Below are 16,458 nucleotides of genomic sequence, written 5' to 3'. Positions count from 1 at the left end.
AGTACGCACAGCTTTGGGAGGAGCTATCCCCACATGCATCTGGCCAAATAAAGAATGCCTGCTTCTAAATGTTGCATTGGTGTTAAGGAGTTTTTTTATTTTACTGAATTTTTGGTTACAATAATGTAGGAATACAGCTAGAAAGCCGAGCTGGGAGCACTGTCCAGCTCATGACAGAAGTGGATATGTTAGCATTAGTAGTCTGCAAGCCTTGGCAACAGAAAGCAGAACCTCGAAGAAGGAATGCAGAAGTTAGCAGTGTGCTTGGTACCATGTGCTTGGTAAGTAGAACTCATATGAGGTAATGCATACCTGCACTAGTTAGTATGAGGCTTTGAATTAAGCAACGTTACCTAGTTACATAAATGTTATAGCTGTGCTATTTTTAGTAACTGCTGAAAAGGTATATAAGCTCAGCTTTGGGAATCAATAAATGGCTTCATGTGTGCAAACCATGGAGTCCACATCTCTCTCATCAATCGCCATCAAATGGTGCCCTCGTTGTGAGAAAGCAGAGATCGCCTAGCTGTGTGACCGATGACAAGCCCTAAGTGCTGCTAAAAGGAAGCAGGAAAGCTGGCTGGTGACGAACCCCTTTGGATAAAGGAGGTGAGATACCTCTCCGGGATATAGGAGGTTAGCTGATGCAGGGGACAATGGGTCAGGGAATATCTGCCCAGGGAAGAGATGTTTTTGAACTTATGCCTAAGCTGTTGTGACAGCATGGCAAAACTGTACTCTTACATGACTTAAAAGTCCTCTTACGATGGGCAGCTGCTAAGATCCCAGGAATCATCGAGTCCACTGTCTTTACAACAGATCTGTGGGACAAAGCGGGAATTAAGCTATGGGATTCTGTTACCAAGGGGAGTAAAGCAACTGCAGAAATGATGCCTTACTGGCGAGTGATTTTTGAGACCTTAAAGGCTCAAGAAAGCTCCCAGGCTGCAGGGAATACCTGCTCTCCCTCTACGGCAGAAACTTAATGCTCTTCAAAATCTGAAGAGACTGCCGCTAAAGTTGTTCGCTCCTCCTTTACAGCAGTCTCAAAATTCCATACATTCTGAAGAGACTGCATCTCCTTCTCCCACACCATGGCGAACACGACCCTCAGCCTCCGTACTATCTCTTGTGAGGGGAAGGAAGGGGGGCCCTTCTCGCTCTGTAGGGGCTTTTGCTGCTGGCTACGGTCCAGAAAACAGTGAGGAAAGCGAACAGGAGGGTCCCAAGGAGGATCCCTTTAACCCCGGATACATCAATTCTGACAAAGAACCCGATTTATATCCTCCCGACCCTCATGACAACTGGGTATGCTTAAAACAGCAAGCATTAAGGGAGGGAGAATTTGACATTGCTGAAAGAATTGTGGCACCATTAATATATTCAGGCACTGGAAAAAAAACTGCTCATTGGGAACAGCTGTCTTTCCCAGAAATTAAAGAGCTCCGCTGGGCAGCCACAGAGCACAGTATTGGTTCACTGTATTTTACAAACCTACTAGATTCTGTGTTTGCTACTCACAAAATGACCCCACACAATTTAAAAACTCTTGCTCGGCTGCTGCTGTCTCCCACTCAATATGGCTTATGGGAGAAGGAGTGAGAGAAGGGTCTGCCAAGACTTCATATAACTTATGAGGGTCATGCTGATCAGACCCTGGCAGCCCTCACAATCAGGCAGCTTATGGGAACAGGACTGTATACTGATCTTGCTGCCCAGGCAGGAGACCACCCAAGGGAAACCCTTGATGGAGCCCAGGATGCAGCTCGCCAAGCCTTTCTTAAGGTCCCTGATTCAAAAACACCTCAGAAAGCATTCACAACTATTGTTCAGGGGCCTCAGGAGCCCTACATGGAGTTTATTGACTACCTTAAGCAAACACTCGAATGTCAAATAGATAATGCAGACGCTTGTGAAATGCTGCTTTTAAATCTTGCTGTTGAAAATGCAAGCATAGACTGTAAAAAACTCCTTAAGTCCCTGCCTAACCAAGAACCAACCACACTGGGACAATAGACCATCAATACGAAGCTATGGCCACAGCTTTTGCAGCCATCAAAGGTGCCTCTGGAACTTCGGCAGTTTGTTACAGCTGTGGCAAGCCTGGCCACCTTAAAAAAGACTGCTTTGCTCAGAAAGGAGCTAAGCAAAAAACCCCAGATGTATGTCTACGGTGTCGTAAAGGTTGTCATTTTTCTAACCAATGTCTCTGTAAGTATGATTCTGAAGGTTGCCCGATCCAGGGAAACTGGAAATGCAGTGCCGGCTGGCACTGTGCTCTGACACAAATGCCTCAGCCAACACCAGTGCCTCAGCTGCCACCGCAGATGCCAACTCCGCAAGCGCAGCCACCGAGAATACCCAACGGAGTAAGGTATGTTTCTGTGCGGAAGGACATGATTTCCTTTGTTGGAGTCTCTGTGTCAGATGATTTGCTCTGCACTCTACTTGCCTGGGCCAAATTTTATGACTTTCCAGTAGATATAGACACCGCTCTTAGTCCGCAATTGTGGGAGGCATTGGGCTACCGGCTCTTGGAAGAAGATACTAATGGGGATTCCACTGTGCCTCAACTCATACCTGTATGGGGACTCCTGTCCCGTGTCTTCTGAGGCCACACCCAGAGGGAAAGCGAATCAGAAATGGGGGCCTCAGACAGCGACGATGTTGCCTCTGGGGGCGCTGACACCCCGGGGGGAGGATCGGTGGGCTGGGTGGCTGCTGGTTTTTTTCTGGCTCCGTGCAGACCAGCGGGAGATGTGGGGACCCCCCACAGAACCTACCTCTCACCTAGAGATTATGTTCTGCTGAAATATCCTCACCCCTATGATTCTGTGAGACCAACATATCCCCCTCCTGCAAAACTGGCACCACCAAGCGCGATAGCCACGTCCCAGCTGTGCCCGGGAGATGGCCCCTCCCCATTTATGCTGCTTTCGGTCCCTCCACCGCTGCTGGTGGTGCCAGAACTGTTGCCGCTGAGCCCAGCGGATCAGTTTTCCCCTGCCCCACAAAGAGCGGCTGGCAAGCTGCTGCGAAAGCTGTCACCTCTCCAGCTACCGGTGATGCCTGCCTATGCTCCCCAGAAGGCAGCAGATATGTCTGTGTTTTGTCCAGCCTCACACCACCCAGCAGGACGGCCTTGCGCTGCCCCACAAGCCACTTGGCCCCGCCTGCCGGCCCTGCCTTACCCCCCCTGCAAGCCAGGGACCGACTCTTTCATGGCCAGCAGGAGCTGCTTCTCCCAACTCAGATCCTCTCCCCCACCCCCTGCACCATGGGTGAGGGCAGAACCACCTCCATCATTGTCGGTCTGCCCAGGCAGGAGACCACCCAAGGGAAACCCTTGATGGAGCCCAGGATGCAGCTCGCCAAGCCTTTCTTAAGGTCCCTGATTCAAAAACACCTCAGAAAGCATTCACAACTATTGTTCAGGGGCCTCAGGAGCCTACATGGAGTTTATTGACTACCTTAAGCAAACACTCGAATGTCAAATAGATAATGCAGACGCTGTGAAATGCTGCTTTTAAATCTTGCTGTTGAAAATGCAAGCATAGACTGTAAAAAACTCCTTAAGTCCCTGCCTAACCAAGAACCAACCACACTGGGACAATAGACCATCAATACGAAGCTATGGCCACAGCTTTTGCAGCCATCAAAGGTGCCTCTGGAACTTCGGCAGTTTGTTACAGCTGTGGCAAGCCTGGCCACCTTAAAAAAGACTGCTTTGCTCAGAAAGGAGCTAAGCAAAAAACCCAGATGTATGTCTACGGTGTCGTAAAGGTTGTCATTTTTCTAACCAATGTCTCTGTAAGTATGATTCTGAGGTTGCCCGATCCAGGGAAACTGGAAATGCAGTGCCGGCTGGCACTGTGCTCTGACACAAATGCCTCAGCCAACACCAGTGCTCAGCTGCCACCGCAGATGCCAACTCCGCAAGCGCAGCCACCGAGAATACCCACACGGAGTAAGGTATGTTTCTGTGCGGAAGGACATGATTTCCTTTGTTGGAGTCTCTGTGTCAGATGATTTGCTCTGCACTCTACTTGCCTGGGCCAAATTTTATGACTTTCCAGTAGATATGACACCGCTCTTAGTCCGCAATTGTGGGAGGCATTGGGCTACCGGCTCTTGGAAGAAGATACTAATGGGGATTCCACTGTGCCTCAACTCATACCTGTATGGGGACTCCTGTCCCGTGTCTTCTGAGGCCACACCCAGAGGGAAAGCGAATCAGAAATGGGCGGCCTCAGACAGCGACGATGTTGCCTCTGGGGGCGCTGACACCCCGGGGGGAGGATCGGTGGGCTGGGTGGCTGCTGGTTTTTTTCTGGCTCCGTGCAGACCAGCGGGAGATGTGGGGACCCCCCACCGAACCTACCTCTCACCTAGAGATTATGTTCTGCTGAAATATCCTCACCCCTATGATTCTGTGAGACCAACATATCCCCCTCCTGCAAAACTGGCACCACCAAGCGCGATAGCCACGTCCCAGCTGTGCCCGGGAGATGGCCCCTCCCCATTTATGCTGCTTTCGGTCCCTCCACCGCTGCTGGTGGTGCCAGAACTGTTGCCGCTGAGCCCAGCGGATCAGTTTTCCCCTGCCCCACAAAGAGCGGCTGGCAAGCTGCTGCGAAAGCTGTCACCTCTCCAGCTACCGGTGATGCCTGCCTATGCTCCCCAGAAGGCAGCAGATATGTCTGTGTTTTGTCCAGCCTCACACCACCCAGCAGGACGGCCTTGCGCTGCCCCACAAGCCACTTGGCCCCGCCTGCCGGCCCTGCCTTACCCCCCCTGCAAGCCAGGGACCGACTCTTTCATGGCCAGCAGGAGCTGCTTCTCCCAACTCAGATCCTCTCCCCCACCCCCTGCACCATGGGTGAGGGCAGAACCACCTCCATCATTGTCGGTCGCCACAGCCGGACCAGTCACATCGTCATCTGCCTTGTTGTCAGCCATGGTGCCTGCATAGATGGCCAGTAGCTGCACCCATTGTCAGCACCTGCCGGTGAGCATTTGTTCCAGCCAACGTCACACCCCCAACAGCTTTCCCCCCCATTTCCAAGGCACCTGCACAGATGACAGCGACCAGCAGCGTCTCTCCAATCGCTAAATCACACAACACGAGCTGTGTTCCCTTTAGTGCTCCCCCCTTTAGTTGTGGAACAACTGCCTCCTCCTACTCCCTGCATGGCAGCTGACTTGGTTGACTTAATGTCTTTTGCAGCTTTGCCATTGCAGCCTGCACCAGTGGCAGCCACACCTGCAGCCCCCATGGCAGTGCCAGAACTGCCGCTGCCCACGGCCACGCCTCCAGCTGCGCTATCCACAGCTAGGCCCCTAGCTGCGGCACCACGGGCGGCCAGCCCCCCCACAGCAGGGCTTGTAACCAGCCCCTCGGCTTTGCAGTCTGCAGTCAGTCCTTTGACTTCAGAGCCTCCAGCCGACCCATCACTTCCCGCTGCCCGCAGGCTGTCCTCCCCATCCCTGGATAGGGACAGCAACAGTGATGAATGCCAACAGCCAGTCCCCCAGCAGGGGCGTGCCCTGGTGGCAGAACGCTGGCACCAACAGGTGGTGTCATCGTCCCTGAGTAATCTTTTGACTTTGCCCCCATGTTGGGGAACTGTACACCTCAAGAACCCTCGCCATTTTTGGGAAGCAGTTAAGATGCAAGCTTTAGAGACTGGGGATTGGAACCTGTTAGAAAGGGTGGGAATGCCATGCTGTGAAGCTGACACGACACCAGATCCAGGGGAAGGGGACACAGATGTCAGTCAAACAATCCAGCATCTGTGGAGGAGACACAGGTGGTTCAGGAAGACAATGTTCCACCACAAAGAGTGATTCAAGCTTTTCCCGTGCATAAAGCTGTCTCAAATACAGGACATGCTGACAGGCATGATGTGATTGCCTGGCGGGTAGTTCAAGATTTGCAAGATAAGATGGCAAAATATGGCCTTGGCTCTGCAAAGTTATGCAAGTTCTCAGAGTGCTAATCACAGTCCTGCTTGTTCAATTTGATATTAAACATATAGCTCAAATATTGTTCCAGCCTGTGCAATTTAGGGTTTTTCTGGAACACTGGAGGCAAGTTGCTGAAAGGATTGCAGCAGAAAACAGGCAATAACCTCAGGGAGATCCTAGGTTTTACATGGGAATGGACGTTCTCCACGGAGAACAGGCCTTTTCCAATCCTGGTCTTCAGGCTACCTGGGACCCTGCCATTCTTGAGCAGAGTCAAAGGGTAGGATTTAATGCATTGCTATGAACTATAGAAATGGCCTCTCCCAAGCCATGATATGCAACAATAACTCAAGGAGTAAATGAACCCTTTCTGCCATTTGTTGAGAAACTTGCAGCAGTCCTGGAGAAACAGGCTGAGGATGATATCTTGAGGCAGGTTTTAGGCAAGCAGTTAGCGCAGGACAAAACCCAGCTCACACGGTCCATGTGCCTCAAGGCTTCAAAATTCCCCCCACTCTGTTTGGAGAGCAACGTGCAAAAGATCTAGAGTCCTGAGATGCTCCACAGGAAGAAGGGAGACTGTTGCAGTACGTGGATGATCTTCTAATAGCCACTCAGACGAGGGAAGCATGTGTGGCCTGGACGGTAAGCCTTTTGAATTTCCTAGGACTCCAAGGATACAGAGTATCAAAGAAAAAGGCACAGGTAGTGAAACAGAAAGTAATCTACCTGGGGTATGAGGTCAGTGCTGGGCAACAGACTTTAGGGCATTCTCACAAGGAAGCCATATGCCAAACCCCGAAACCCCAGACAAGAAAGGAACTTGGAACCTTCTTAGGCATGGCAGGGGGGTGCTGGCTGTGAGTTTATATGGACTGCTCATCAAAGCCCTCTATGCTCTTATTGCCAATGGAAACAGAGATCTCCAGTGGACAAAAGAAGCCACACAGGCCTTTCACCAGCTAAAGAGTGCCCTCATGTCAGCTCCAGCTTTGAGACTTCCAGATGTAAGTAAACCATTCTTTCTATTTTCCTATGAAAAACAGGGAATTGCCTTGGGAATACTGGCTCAGGACTTGAGTCCATACCGGAGGGCAGTTACTTACTTCTCCAAGCAACTAGATGCAACAGCCAAAGGATGGCCAGGTTGCCTCAGAGTTGTAGCAGCAGTCGTGCTGAATATTCAAGAGGCACGCAAGTTTACCCTGGGACAAAAAATGACTGTGCTAGTGTTCCCACCCAGTGTCCACAGTACAGGAAGTGAAGGGCAGCCACTGGCTTTCACCACAGAGGTTCCTGAAATACCAGGCCATCATGGTAGAGCAAGATGATGTAGAGATAGTGGTAACTCATATTGTCAACCCAGCTTCCTTTCTCAGTGGAAATCAAGGAGAAGCAGTACACCACGATTACTTGGAAACCATTGAAATTACCTACTCCAGCCACCCAGATTTGAAGGACACTCCTCTGAATGATGCAGAGACCTGGTTCACTGACGGGAGAAGTTACGTTGCCAGTGGAAAGCGACATGCTGGATATGCAGTGACCACCTGCAGAAGGGTAATAGAATCTGCACCCTTACCAACAGGCACCTCTGCGCAGAAGGCCGAGATAATTGCACTGACGCGTGCCTTGGAAATGTCAAAAGGAAAGAGAATAAACATCTATACAGACTCGAGGTGTGCATTCGGAGTCGTGCATGCACATGAAGCCATCTGGAAAGAGAGGGGACTGATGACCTCACAGAGAAAGAACATCAAACATGCACAAGAGATAATCCAGCTGCTGGAAGCAGTTCACCTGACTGAAAAGGTAGCAATTATGCATATTGAGGCATGCCAGAGAGTGAGCTCAGAATTAGAAGAAGGAAACGAGCTGGCAGATAGAGAGGCAAAGGAAGCAGCAAAAGGTGAGGTAACTATTGAAGGAGCCCTAATTCCAGATGGACAAATTTCCCTTGAAGGTAAGCCAGAATATAATAAGAGAGAAAATTAATTGAAGATCAGAAAGGGACACATAACCATGAAGGGTGGGCTACCATTGAAAAGAAGCTGGTAATCCCTTCCCATTTATTGTGGTCACTAGTAAGAGAAGAACACCAGAAAGCACACTGGGGAATAGATGCCCTATACACCTACTTGATTGAAAGAATCGTTGCTAAGAATTTACATGCCACTATTACTCAAGTGACCCGACAGTGTAATCTTTGCCTCCAGACAAGCTCAAAAATACCCCCAAGCCAAAACTCAATCAGACTGGGAGAGGCCATTGGCCTGGACAGCAGTGGCAAATTGACTTTTCAAAACTCCCAAGGAAAGGGGTGTATTGGCATTTATTGGTGTTGACAGACACATTTTCAGGGTGGCCAGAAGCATTCCCCACCAGAACTGTCAAAGCTCGAGAGGTGACCAGGGTATTATTACAAGAAATAATACCACGCTTTGGAGTTCCAGCCACAATATCCTCGGAGAGAGGATCACATTTCATTTCCAAAATAGCTCAAAAGATAAGTAGCCACCTGGGCATAGATTAGGCAGCCCCAAGCAAGGGGCCAGGTGGAGAAAATGAATCATTTAATTAAGCAGCAGATTTTAAGACTGGGGCAGGAAGTTAATCTACCCTGGACCCAAGCTCTTCCACTGGCACTATTGCGAATTCAAACTAAACCTCAGGCTAAAGAAAAGCTGAGTCCTTTTGAAATTCTTTATGGAAGACCATATGGAATAGAAAAGGGAATGCCCACCCACACTGGAGAGGTAACACTAGCCACCTACATGATGGCTTTAAGCAAACAGCTCAGAGAAATTGAGAAACACATGGCTACAACTCAAAGCAAGGAGTTAGATGAGCCAGTACATAACATACAACCTGAAGATTATGTATATGTTAAGTCTCTTACAGAGAAGACTTCAGAGCCACAGTAGGAGGGACCATTCCAGGTGCTTCTCACAACCTTCACCGCAATAAGGATCAAAGAGCAGAATGCCTAGATCCATCACTCTCGAGTGAAGAAGGCCCCAGAAGCCTCTTAGAGAGTGACACCAAGAGACAATGAACTGAGATTAAAACTTACTCAGGCAAAATGAATATATTGCGGTTGGGGGTAGTTCATACTTTCACTTACAGAATTGTTTTGTATATAATTATAAGTGAAGTCTTAGAATTAGAGAGTACCTCTATTCAAAGCAGTGCTGAATGGCCTTGGTCCCAGGCTTTTTATCAGTATACTAGATCCATGAGAGAACTTTCTGAGATAAAAGATTTAAACAGTTTAAACCTATCCACTGTACTAATTCACAGAGATAAAGTATATGAAGAGCAGGAGTGGCAGGAACAGGAACTGTAGACACTTCAAGAGAGTTGCTACTGCAAATTAACATCTGAAAAATCCAACCAGCCTGCTCCTTTTTCCTAAGAACATCCTTTGAGGGCTGGACAAGGTGGTTACAAAGAAAGATATACCTCAGGAGCAGAAAAAGAAAGGATCTAACTGAGATAGTAGAGACAAAATTGGGAGTTTTAAATGCAATTGATTAAGAAATACTGATGAATAAGCTGGCCACTGCAGCAGGTGGACTAACATCATTGAAGCAGCCTTTACAGTCATCTCTATTGGCATTAAGAACTAGCCAGTGGCAGATTTCAAATGTACTACCAAAGTAGGAAAAGGCCAGGGACCAAGACCACAAGTTAATAGTAGAAGCACTTTGTACAGTTCAAGATAATGTGTCTTTAGCTTTCAGTTGTATACAAGCACTGTTATAGATGCCGGCAACAGTAGCTCTGATCATATGGGAAGGGGGTGAAGGTAATTTTCCAGCTGAAATTCAGAAAGTTGTCTGAGATAATGCAATTGATTTTGAAAGGAAGTTTCAATCCTGGTGGACTATAGTAAATTTCACCTATGATCCTGCTTCTAATGTAGCCACTGCCTTTGTGCTTACTATACGTAATGACACTGTTTACATTATCCACCCCATCCTTGCACTAGGATTAAATCATGAATAAACAATACTCTACCCTTCAGAACATAGAGTGTGAGCATGAAAGGTGAATGAAGAGTGGCAAACAGTAAACTTAGAATCCTGCATTACTAAGGAACAACTAAGATTCATTTGTAAAAGCAATAAATACTATTGATGCCTGAGATGTGTGTCTAGACACTGAACAGAGTAATTGCCACTTTGAGATTCATCCAGTCACTGATCAGAAAACTGTGCTCGTATGTACTAGTAAAAGTTGTGTATGCCTGAGAACTGCTTGTGCTGCTGTAAAAATTGGTAACAAGGATGTTATTTTGTCTGGTAGAAATCATTCTAATTTTTGTATTTGTAATTTTGTTAAGATTATCGAGTGTGATTTTTCATATGTGGCCCCAGTGACATCCCACCAGTTGATTAATACCAATAACAGAATGTATCACAGACTGTCACCTACTCCTATTAGAATAGACCTCACATTGGCAAAACAATTAATTAAACACCAAAGACTTATTAGAGATTTTGAAGAAAACCCAAGAAAACAGAAGCCCCTCATTACTGTCCAACATGATACAAAAGAAGTAACCAGAATTCCGCAAAGAATAAAACAACACGCAGATCATCACTGGTGGGATGTAATCTTTAGGTGGTCGCCAACTGCAAACAGAATCTTTAAGAAGCGTGTGTCGTCCGTTTGTGGTTTTATTAATATTAGTTCAAGTAAGTTTAGGGTTATCCTTTTTATTGTTAATTTAGAATTGGAGAATACTACAGCGTTAACCTCCTTATCAAATGTACATGGTAAAGCACTAAAGCATGCTTATTGTGATAGGAATCTGCATGAAGTAAAAGAATTTACTTATTCCTTTTAGGAAAGGGGGGAATGAGGCAGAGTAGAAATTTTCCAGGGTAGAAATCCATTTTGATTTAGGTGAAATGTACATCTTAGAGTTAAGTCTGTAGCTTGCTGTTTAGTCTGACTGCCAATTCTCTTGAAGGGCCTGTGCTTGGAGAGACTGCTTCAGCTGAAGGACAAGAGATAAGGGGGGAGGAGGGGAGCAGACAGAGCAGGGCAAGCTGACCCAGGAGTTCCTTCTAGTGGCAAGTGTCACCGAAATCAGTGGAATGAATATGTATGAACCTATTGTGAAATTGTATGTGATATTGTTCACAAGGGTCCCAGGATGATGGAAGAGACGAGTAAGTTGACTCCATGTGTCAGAAGGCTTGATTTATTATTTTATGATATATAATATATTAAAACTATACTAAAAGAATAGAAGAAAGGATTTCATCAGAAGGCTAAGTTAAGAATAGAAAAGGAATGAATAACAAAGGCTTGTCTCTGACCGAGACAGTCTGGACAGGTGAACTGTGATTGGCCCTTAATTGGAAACAACCAGATGAGACCAATCACAGATCCACCTGGTGCATTCCATAGCAGCAGATAAGAATTGTTTACAGTTTGTTCTTGAGGCCTCTCAGCTTCTCAGGAGGGAAAAATCCTAAGGAAAGGATTTTTCATAGAACATGTCGGTGACAATTGTATGCATATGTATTTGAGAGGGAGATAAAAAGGGACCTGAAGTTCCCAGAAGTATGCATGTCATTTTAGTGGAACAATTCCCACATGCGTCCAGTGCTGTAATAAACGTGCCGACTTTACAACTTTCACAAAAGTTGTAGAGTTTTGTTTATCTCCGCAAAACAGTGCCTAAGGGCAGGCAGGTCATTATGCAAACCAATGTAACTCTAAATATCATGCTAATGGACAACGTTTGGCAGGCCTGGGAAATGAGAGGATGAGCGCACAGGGGAACTGCGCTCTGACACAAGTGATTCCTCAGGGCATGGCACTGGCACAGGCCTGCTCAGTCAGTTTGGGGGCAGCACCCACAGCTCCACCAGGGTGGATGTACAAACCGCATCCGCAGTCATCTTAGAATCCTGTCATGAACATAAGGTTCCTTTGGACGTTTTCAGACCTTTGGGACAAGGACTGAGCGCACTGCTTGTGGGAAGATCTAGTGTCACCCACCAAGGAATCTTTGTTCACCCAGGTGTTATTGACTCTGACTTTTCGGGTCAAATTTGTGCCATGGTTTCCATGCTCATCCCCCCATCAGTATTCTGGCAGGGACTTGGATTGCTCAACTTGTGCCTTTTCAGTCATGTGTCCCCAGGACTGGCCAGCGGACTCATGGGAATGGTAGCTTCGAATCCACGGGACTGCCACAAGTCTTCTGGTCTGCAGATATTTCTGCTCAGCGACCCCAGTATGATGTGTACCCTGACTCTACCAGGTGCCTGCCGAATACCCGGCTTCAAGGTTTGATCGACACAGGGGAAGATGTGACAGTCATCTCCTTCTCTGTGTGGCCTCCTACATGGCCTTTGGCTTCCGTAGGGTTGGCCATCCAAAGGTTGGGGGGTGCAGTGCAGACCTTTGTAAGCCAACGGTCTGTGCTGATCAGAAACATGGATGGGCAGACAGCTGCAGTTCGGCCCTGTGTCACTCCAGGTCCAATCAGTCTCTGGGGGTGGTATGTATTGGCAACCTGGGGGGTACAAATTGGGACGGATTTTTAATTGAGGCCACTGCACTAAAGGGTGGAAAATATCCTACACTGCCTTTACGGTGGCTGGTGGACAAACCCATTTGGGTACACCAGTGGCCCCTGACAAAAGAAAAATTGGTCACCCTTCATGAATTGGTTCAGGAACAACTTCAGCAGGGACACACTGAGCCTTCCACTAGTCCCTGGAATACTCCTGTCTTTGTGATAAAGAAAACAGAGAGTATGAAAACAACACCTGCAGGTTGTTTATAATAATAAGCTATCATTGTTTATCTTCAACTCCCTAAAGTCTCTCATGTCGATTCTGGGAAAACTTATCTAGTTTTCTCTCTCTCTGACCAGGCTGTCACATCCACACCCCCCCAGAGACAAACCTTTCCTCCATTTTCTAAAGGGGTCGTCAGCTTAGAAATGGTAATGTCACCAATTTCCACCACCCCCTCAGGCATGTTAGCCACCTTCCACATGTGCCACATGTTAGGGCTCAGACCATGCAGGAATTTTCAATGCAATGTCAGAAAATCGATTTGTAGCATAAAATCCAGATAAAATTGAGGCACAAAAAAAAAATTAAATTGGTTCCTCACAATCCCAAAGTTGTTTCATGTCTGCTTCAGAGTAAGAAGGCTCTACAGAGGGATCTGGACAAGCTGGATCAATGAGCCAAGGCCAATTGTATAAGGTTCAACAAGACCAAGTGCCAGGTCCTGCACTTGGGTCACAAAAACCCCATGCAGCACTACAGGCTGGGGGAAGAGTGGCTGGAAAGTGGCCCAGTGGAGAAGGACCTGGGGGTGTGTCCTGGTTTGAAAAGGAAGTGAGCTTTTGGGAGTTTGTAGTCAAACCAATCAGTGCTGAGATTTTATTATTGGCACATGGTGTGGCCTCTGAGAACACAGGGGGTTAAAAGCAGAGAATTCCCAGGGGAAAGCTCTCTTGGTTCCAGTCCATGAAAGAGGTCAGACCTCCCCTGCCCAGCTGTGGGCTGGGTGGGGGAGGGGAAGCCATGCGGCCGGGGTGAGGTAGGCCGTAGCCTTGGACAGAGAAGGGAGGTGAAAGCCCCTGCAGAATGGAAGGGTGGAGGAACACTGAGAGGTATCGGGCAGTGCCCCCCCTTCCTGCCCCGCCCCCCCCCCCCAGGAAGAAGAGAGAGAGAGAGAGAGAGAATCTGTCCCTGTGCTGCCTTGAAATTTGATATCATGTGCTGGCAGCCCGCTGAGAAGGTGCCCAGCCACTGTGGGAGCTCTAGACAGGCAGAGCCTGAGATTTTAACCCTTTTCTTGGATGATGGAAACCTTACAAATACTGATCCTCCTGAATCTGAATGAGATGAAATAGGAGGAAATGGGCAAGTGTGATGAAAGTTCGTGCAAGTGAAAGATGTCAGAAGAAGTTGAGAAGAATCCTAGGTGGGAGGAGATGATGGAGTGGCCTTTGGCTGGATTTTTCTTGCATAGCCATGGACAGAACCATTTTTTTTTCCTGTGACACAGAGACTGCATTTAGGGGGAGGCAATGGCTTGGAGCCAAGAGAGTGCAGTGATGTTATGTGAAGGAGTGGCATGAACAGAGACGGATGAAGAGGGTAGTGCCCCCTGTCTTCAGCAAAGAAGATCTCTGTTCTCGAGACCCCTCAGCCCCGGGGGTGAATTTGGGGGGCACAGGTGTCCCAAAAGTGAGACACTGTTGCTTTTATGGAACTGGGCAAAGCATCCTTAAAAGGGGAACCCTAGAAGCAGCTCTGGTCTATGTGCAGTGGTGAGAGCACTGGACGTGGAAGGAAGATGTCATGATGGCAAATGTTCACTGGGCGGTGCCACGTGTGACATGGAAATACAAGAGGTTTCAACTGTGTTTCCAGGGGAAGCCTGTGGTGCAAGAGGGACTCCTCTCTTCTTGATGAGCTGAGAATTGATTCTCTGAAGGGTGGTAATGAACTGAGAGTTGATTATCTGAGGGGTGGTAACTTGATTGATAATCCAAGGTTTTGTCTCATTGCGCTTGTTGGAAATTTGGTGGGCGGAGGAGGAATGTTTTTGGACGGTTTTCATTCTGAGTTCTCTGTGTGTGTTTCTTTTATATATTGTAAGTTAATAAAGTTTTGGGGTTTTTTCCTTTATTCCTAAGTTGGAGCTTGCTTTGCTCTATTTCTGGTCACATCTCACAGCAGACACTAGGGAGAATATATTTTCATGGGGGCACTGGCATTGTGCCAGCATCAAACCATGATGGGATGCCGGTCAACAGCCAGATGGATGTGAACAAGAGTGTGCCTAGGTGGTCAAGAAGGCCAATGGCATCCTGGTCTGTATCAGAAATAGTGTGGCCAGCAGGACCAAGAATATTAACTGAATTTATTACTAACAAGACTAACAGAGTAGGATAATGAGAAGTAAAATAAGACCTTAAAAAACATCTTCCCCCCACCCCTCCCTCCTTCCCAGCTCTCCCTCCTCCCCCACATTGGTGCAGGGAGACAGGGAATGGGGGTCATTTCATAACATGTTGTTTCTTCTGCTGCTCAGGGAGAGTCTTTCCCCTGCTCAAACATGGGGTCCCTCCCACAGGAGACAGTTCTCCATGAACATCTCCAACATGAGTCCATTCCACAAGCAACAGATCCCTGTGAAATGCTGCAACATGAATCCATCCTACGGGCAACAATCCTCCGCAAACTGCTGCAACGTGGGTCACTCTTCCATGGGGTGCAGTCCTTCAAGGACAGGCTGCTCCAGTGTGGGTCCCCTATGGGGTCACAAGTCCTACCAAGAAACCTGCTCCAGCATGGGTTCCTCTCTCCATAGGTCTTCAGGTCCCTGCCAGCATGGGCCTCCCACAGGTTCATAGCCTCCTCTCAGGCATCCACCTGCTCTGGTGTGGGTCTCCTCCACATGCTTCGGGTGAATCTCTGCATCCCATGGACCTCCATAGGCTGCAGGGGGACAGCTGCTTCACCATGGTCTTCATCACTTGCTGCAGGGGAATCTCAGCTCCAGCACCTGGAGCACCTCCTGCCCCTTCCTTCTGCACTGACCTCAGTGTCTACAGAGTTGCTCCTCTCACATATTCTTGTTCCATTCTTCTCTGGTCCCAATTACAACTGCACAATCCTTTCTTTTTCTTCTTCTACTTAAATATGTTATCACAGAGGCATTATCACCATTTCTAATTGTCCCAGCCTTGACCAGCTGTGAGTCCATCTTTGGAGCTGCCAGGGATTGGCTTTATTGGACATGGGGGAAGCTTCTATCAGCTTCTCACAGAAGCCACCCCTGTAGCCCCCTTGCTACCAAAGCTTGGCCATGCATACCTGATATAATGGGACATGGAAAATGACTGGATGGGACATGAGCAATTGCTGGACATAACAGATAACAGTGTGAGAAGCTGACAAATGTTACAGGCCGTGCCATGAGGGATGGCTGAATTGCACAGGTGGTTAAGGAGGTGTGATGTGAGAAACCGCCAGGCTTCACAAACACCTGATGTAGAGCACTGGGGACCTTTTGGGGACCAGAACTTTGCAAAGACAACAGTGCCTGAGTAACCATATCAGTAATATCATATAAAGCCAAGAGTGCCTAGGGACCAGTATCAGAAATAAAGAATTTGGGCACGGACATAAAATGGGGACCAGTAGGGAAACAGTAATGAAGGATGGGTTGTTTATTTGGGAAGACACTGGAGTAGAGAAATGGAGGGACAAGAGTAGCAAAAAGGAAGGCAAATAACAGAACCAGCTATACAGCTATTGTACTCATGAACATATTGATACTTCCAATAGCGGTGTTAATCTTTGCTCTTACTACATTGTGGTGGATTGACCTTGGCTGGCTGCCAGGTGCCTACCAAGGCACTCTATTACTCCTCTTCCTCCTCAGCAGGACAGAGAGGGAGAAAATGAGATGAAAAATATCACAGGTGGAGATAAA

At 47.8% G+C, this 16,458-nt stretch overlaps 1 protein-coding gene across 7 annotated transcripts in view; it reads right to left on the bottom strand.

Moving 5' to 3' along the window:
- Positions 1-16,458, bottom strand: part of LOC103814606 (hsp90 co-chaperone Cdc37-like 1) — a 92,295-nt gene that overhangs the window by 44,076 nt on the left and 31,761 nt on the right. The gene's annotated exons all lie outside the window — the stretch shown is intronic.

This window comes from Serinus canaria, chromosome W (genome assembly GCF_022539315.1).
Source record: "Serinus canaria isolate serCan28SL12 chromosome W, serCan2020, whole genome shotgun sequence".
In the NCBI taxonomy this organism is placed as follows: Eukaryota; Metazoa; Chordata; class Aves; order Passeriformes; family Fringillidae; genus Serinus; species Serinus canaria.
The sequence above is the reverse complement of the archived record's forward strand: the minus strand, read 5'-3'. Positions and strand labels throughout refer to the sequence as shown.